This window comes from Capsicum annuum, chromosome 7 (assembly GCF_002878395.1).
Source record: "Capsicum annuum cultivar UCD-10X-F1 chromosome 7, UCD10Xv1.1, whole genome shotgun sequence".
Classification (NCBI taxonomy): Eukaryota; Viridiplantae; Streptophyta; class Magnoliopsida; order Solanales; family Solanaceae; genus Capsicum; species Capsicum annuum.
The window spans coordinates 118,740,306-118,747,327 of NC_061117.1; positions in this window are offsets into that span (position 1 = coordinate 118,740,306).

The following is a 7,022-nucleotide window of genomic DNA, read 5'->3' on the forward strand; positions in this document are numbered from 1 at the left end:
AAAATTATACTAAAGGTATGTCTTTTTCTTAACATCTTAATTTTTTGTCTTTGTTAAAGGTAATTGTGGTTGCATTTCTACGTTAATCATGCTAATGGATGCCTTGATTTATCATTCGGGAAAAAAATATTCTAGAGGGGGAGAATGTAACACCCTAAATTTTGATACTGGAAAACTCATGAGTTTTTGAACTCACTTCCCTAACTACGACTTACCTTACTAGTCGTAAGGTCAACATATGGGTTGTAGGACCCCAATCATATGGTGACCAGTGAGGTTGCCCAAGGTGTCTATTCTGAGTACGACTAGACTCAATGAGTCGTCAAGACTCTAAACGAGTCGTATAGTGCTTCTCATAGCCAAACCCATAAAGCTGCCAGATATTTCTGCCTTGACCATGACTAGGACCCTACATGCCGCAGTGACACTTCATGAGTCGTAGCATGTAAATCGTAGGATCAATAATGAGGGGGTCCTTGAGCTACTTATCATACTACGAGTTGTGGAGATAATTCATAGCCAGACGTAATGAGTCGGAAGGTGACCCGTGATAACTGGGTGACTTTTTCTGCACTTTTAAGTGGAGGAATTCTTGTCATTTCCATCCTTTCCCACATAGGACCCACGTCCATAAAACACCCTAAGAGAGTTATTTCCATTACTTAACAATCAAATACATGCTCTCTTCTCTCTCAAATCTCTAAGTCAAGAACACTAGGGTTTCTCAAGGAATTGACAATTAGAGCTTCCAAGGGTTGATTTCTCTCCACGATTCTTGATATCCCAAGGATGTTTCTCTTCCCCAAAGCTTATTTTTTTAAAGCATACATTTAAATTGTTACTCCTGTAACTTAATTGTGGTTTATGATTATGGGTCTGAGGGTTTTGGAATGAATGTTACTTGAATTGAACTCCTATGATTTTATATGCATTTTTTGTGCTTTATAAATTATTTTTGAACTAATTGGGTACATGTGTATGAGAATTGAATAGGTGGTCAATGTATTCCCCTAAATTGATGATTTTGGATTAAAAATTGGTCATAGAAAATGTGTTCCCTCAATCTACTTGTGTAGTTAGTTTTGGCAGATGGTTTGTCATATGATTTGACTTACTTGCCTATACTATTATATTGCAAAAATGGTTAAAATGATAAACATAGATTTTGAAGGCCCTTTTGGCTATGTTTTGATTTTAAAATTAGAAGATCAGAGGTCGAGGCATTCCCACGGGTTAAATTGATTAACCAAAATGGGGTCGAGGAATTCCCCAAATTTGATTTAATGTATAAAGGGGTTCGTGTCATTTTGCCATATTAATTTATGAACAAAGGGGGTCGAGGTATTTTCCCCCAAGTTAAAGAAATTATGATGGCATAATGATAAGCTTGGAAGCGTAAGGGTATGATGATACCTATGGTGTACCGTAATGGATAATTCATTGGTTAAATGGATGGGTTATGTGAAACTTACTTTAATATAGGCTTAAAGAGAGTTATGTAGCTAAGCCGTGAATGTGGATGTCCTAGGGGGACTGATACTGAAAACTCACGTTTACTGGCGTGAGGGTTGGTTTTGATGACTATGTGTATATGACACACTTTATACATATATTTGTATCCTAGATTGATGTGGGGTCAAGGCATTCCATGGTATTCTTTGATACCTCTAGTTTGTGCGGCTAATACACACTGGGGCCTTTTCAGCAGAGGGAGATAGACCCATATAGCCCATGGGTGTTTTTATGATGGTTGAGCTATACAGTCCAGGATAACGTTTTACTTTCATGCTAAATTTTGTTCCTTACCCTAGCATGTTATATATATTTGTACAATATGTTCATTTGGATTTTACTGTGGTTTTGACATGGCTTTAATTTATCCCTTGCCTGAGTTACATGCTAGTGCTTAATCCGCTACCGTCGCCAAATGCTGTATCCCCATGTGATGCAGGAACCAGAGACACTTTTGCTTTTCCTGCGTAGTGATAGGTGATCTTGAATCATTCGTGAGTTAACTTGAAGTGGTGAGTCTCCTTCTTCTGGAAGATTGTTACTTCCTTGTTCAGTTCATATCATAGACTATTTCTTATGGTTTCTTCTGGCTTTTGTCGGGGGCATGTATCAACTTAGATTTTTTTCGAATAGTAGAGGCTTTATGGATAATGTGGATTAGGATTGTTGTTGCATATCTTAGTATTTAGCTTGAGTTCGATATTCATCTATCTTGTTATATGTTCGAAATTCATGTACTTCTAGTTGTATTATGTTCCGGTTTACTAGGATAAAGGGGGTGGCCTCTGGTCTTTGGCGGACTTGAGATATCCGTCAGGGCTAGGCCCTGATTTGGGTCGTGACAGTAGATTAATGTCAAAACAATTCTACCTTAAAACTGACTAATAAATGAAAGTAGATTGGTATTTTTTTTACCCTTTACAGGTAATTATATTCTTTAGTTTATTATCATGGGTAGACACAAACATTCTCAAAATTTCTCGGTAATTAACGTAGTTCTGTTATTTGGAGTGAATAAATTTGTTGTCAAATTTATAAACTAATATATAAGACTTTGAAATTATTTAAAGTTATAGTTAATAAATCTCTACTTATTTGTAGAATGTAAGAACTCATGATATTTAATACTTTAGAATAGATTAAAATTTTGGTTTATCACTCCTATGTCGGAGTCTTGGCTCCATATGTTTAGATCAACTATTATGTCGGTATCATATATTCATTTATCATCATATAAACAAATGTCATATATATTTGATGTCAATTTCTATTTTTTAATAGTATATATTTTATTCTATTAATAATTAATGCTTTGTGGATGTGCACACGTGCAAGACACGTACACCAAATATATTATGGACAGATAACAATATTAAAACTAAATAACACATAAAAACTACAATATTACCAAGGAAACATAATTCATAAATGAAAATAATTTAACTTTCTAGCAACCTTTATACCTTTCTATCATGAAAATTACGTATATATGACTATACGAGCATTCTTTTTGTCGTGTATATATGAGTGATTTTTTATCGATTAAATCAAAATCAAATTGTTAAGGATAACAAATTGATATAATCGAATATCGATGGTAAAAATTTTATTGATTTAATTATCGATTTAGCATGTTTACAAATCGATAAACCTAACTTGAATTTAGATCTACCTCATCTTCTTTAAATATCTTCATTCCCCCTTAATTTTTTTATATTTTTTTATTACCATGACTTATATTTATCGAACGAACTTGCTACCTTTATGTACTTTAAATTTGCCATTGTCGTTGAAGAATCTTTGTTGATGTCTTTTAACTTTACGGATCAGAGTATCTCTCGACAGATTAAAATATTTACTGTATTGAAGCTTGTAGTCAATGTAAAGTTTAATCAGGACCATGTCTATTAGACATAACAAATTAGACAATTTCATCAAACAAAGAGGAGTTGAAGTGCATGAACAAAACTTGAGTCGATACACTTGTAGCAAAAATCTTGGCATTTCGATCTTTTCTCTTTTCATCCCAAACAGTTTCCATATTTTCTCTTTCCATTGGCCCTATTTTGACCATGTCTATATTCATTCTTCTTTGCTAATAATAATTAATTTGAAAATTACTAAAGTAAAAACAAAATGTTGATGAATTTTAGAGTGAAAGGAAAGATGTAATGAGTGTGGAAAGATTTATTATGTGTATGTGCGTATGGATAGTGTTATTTTCCACAATACGGGTACGTAGAATCTGTATAACAGAACAACAACTTTAACTCATGTTCAAGTATGAACAAAAACACAATGAAGTTTTAAATACCCTCAACATAAGATCAAAAGGACCTTTCAAAGAGGTGTATTTATCTTTCAGAAAATAAAGATGAAACAAAAATGATTAAGGCCAAATCGTCCAAATTCACGGACTTTTCTTAAGGAATAATCCCCCTCACCGTACTCGAGGTTATGGAATCTTCCTCCCAGGATGAAATGGCCTTCAATCCGACTATAGTGGTACCTCAAATAGGCGGATTGTTTGAACACACTCACGGTTTGAATGATCACACTTAGAGTATTTTTAAGACAAGAAGAATATTTTGTAATCTGAAAATTTTTGTATTTTCTATGTCATAAACCTGTGGATGAAACCGGTTTATATAGCCACTAGATGCCCCTCTGAAAAGGTGGCATTAGTTCATAATAGAGGTGTGTGACTCTTCCTGAAAATGCATGTCTATTCACTTAAAACAATGCAATATTTTTCTAAAATAGTGCACTGATTCACTAAAACAGTGTGTATTTTCGTTGAAGAGTTTCAACTTTCTGAAACTGTGCAATCTTCTGTAACAGAAGCAACAATATAAAAGAGTGCAACCTTCTGTAACAGAAGCAACATTCTAAAATAGTGCAACAGTTTCAAATAGATGGATCAGTTCTAAAACACTGTTACTGCATGTATATATATAAACGGAGGCCGAAACAGTGTAGAAAAATTTTACTGCATTTTTCCTTGGCATTCTTCGGAATTCAAATAAATTTTGTCCAAAAATATAGAACTCATTGATCAATCATTTTCCAAATCCAAATCCAAATCCGAAGCCGAAGCCGAGCCGAGTGAGCGATGACGACGACGGCGCGAGGCATGATTTATTTCTTGCCTCACTTTCCATGTGGAGTAAGTGTTTCTCATTATAAACACTCTCAAGTTTTCTTCTTCCACCATTGTGGGAGAAAGAGTAAACTTGCCATTTTGGGAATATACTTTCCATTTTTAGTGTCTTCTTTCCTCCACCCTTTTACTCTCCACTTTTCTATTCACACCCTTTCATTACTATGAACCCAACAATCCCCCACATGATTGGGGAATGGCTAATTTTTATACAAATTTTATGGACAAGTATGTGATCATCAGGCAAAGACTGATTGCATCTAGATAAGTGGGTTTCCCTTTGAACTTTTCGTAGTGAACATGCATCGGATGCACTCGATCAATTGGTAGATTTGATATCTTTGAATCGTCAAGTTTTAATGTACACCTAGATAACACATTTCACACAACCAGCCTTTTACCATTTTATGGTTCTTACAGTTTTGTTCTTTTCAGTTATGAACACGCCCCGGTTTTCATAAGAACTTAGAGAATAGGCCTTTACTAACATTCTCTTTGAAGCGGCTTCCACTTTGCCCACACATAGGTGATTTCTAAAATTTCAATCCTATAGATTAAACTATTTGGTCAAATCTACCAAATTTAGATAATCATTAAAAGACTTTTTGCCTTAACTCTTATCCTTTTTTACTAACCATTGTCTACATCATGAGAATGGGTTGAGTAATTGACAATGTTGAACCTGTCAGACACAAATTTGTTTGATCTCCTTGAACCTAGCTCTTGGGATCTCCAGTCTGCTAGGTAGAGTTACCGCCATGCTGTCTTGTCCTAGGCCTTAAACCCATTCCCTTGGATGTTCTTTCTACTCCTTCTCTAGATAGGCCTTTTATAAGTGGATCCGACACATTATCCTTTGATTTTACATAGTCTATAGTGATAATTCCACTAGAGAGAAGTTCTCTAACGGTATTATGTCTTCATCTTATATGACGAGATTTACCGTTATACATCATGCTCTCTGCCCTACCTATTGCCACTTGGCTATCACAGTGTATACATACTGGTGCCACTGTCTTAGGCTAATACTGAATATCTTTCAAGAAACTCCAGAGCCATTCTACTTCTTCACTGGCTTTATCTAATGTGATAAATTCTGATTCCATTGTAGAGCAAGCGATATAAGTCTGTTTGGATGATTTCCAAGAAAATGCTCCTCCACCGATAGTAAAAATATATCCACTTGTGGATTTTACTTTGTTTGATCCGGTGATTCAATTTGCATCACTGTATCCTTCAAGTACCACAGGATATTTATTATAATGCAAAGCATAGTTTTGAGTGTATTTAAGATACCCCAAAACTTTTTTCATTGCCATCCAGTTAGTTTTGTTGGGATTAATTGTGTATCGACTTAATTTACTGATAGCGCATGATATGTATGGTCGTGTAAAGTCCATTATATACATTAAACATCCCAATACTCTTACGTACTCCAATTACGAGTCACTTTTACCTTCATTCTTTCGAAGTGCAAAGCTCGCATCCAATGGAGTCTTGGCAATACCAAATTGTCAAGTACCTTTTCGATATAATAAGACTGTAACAATGCCAACCCTTGAAGAGTTTGATGGATTCTTATACCTAAGATCACACCTGTAACTCCAAGGTCCTTCATATCAATCTTTCTCTCGAGCATTTGTTTTGTTGCATTTATGTCAGAAATGTCTCTACTGATGATCAACATATTATCCACATATAAACATATAATGACTTTATGATTTGGAGTGTCTTTAACATAAACACATTTATCACATTCATTTATTTTGAATCCATTTGCCAATATGGTTTGGTCAAATTTTGCATGCCATTATTTTGGTGCTTTCTTTAGTCCATATAATGACTTGGCGAGTTTACACACCTTGTTTTCCTTTTCTGGAACCACAAAACCCTCAGGTTGTTCCATGCATATTTCTTTCTCCAAATCTCTATTTAGGAATGCGGTATTCACATCCATTTGATGGATTTAAAGATCATATACCGCCGCTAAGGTAATTAACATTAGAATTGATGTTATCCTTGTTACTGGCGAATATGTATCAAAGTAATCAAGGCTTTCCTTCTATTTGAAGCCTTTTACTACAAGTCTTGCCTTGTATTTGTCAATACTACCATCTGCCTTCATTTTCCTTTTAAAGATCCATTTAGAACCTAAAGGTTTATTTCTGGAAGGAAGGTCAACCAATTCCTATATATGGTTGCTTAAGATTGAATCAATCTCACTATTGACTACTTCTTTCCAAAAGGATGAGTCTGATGACGACATCGCTTCTTTAAATGTTTGAGGTTCAATTTCTAAGAGAAATGTTACAAAATCCGACCCAAACGATGTTGACGTTATTTGACGTGT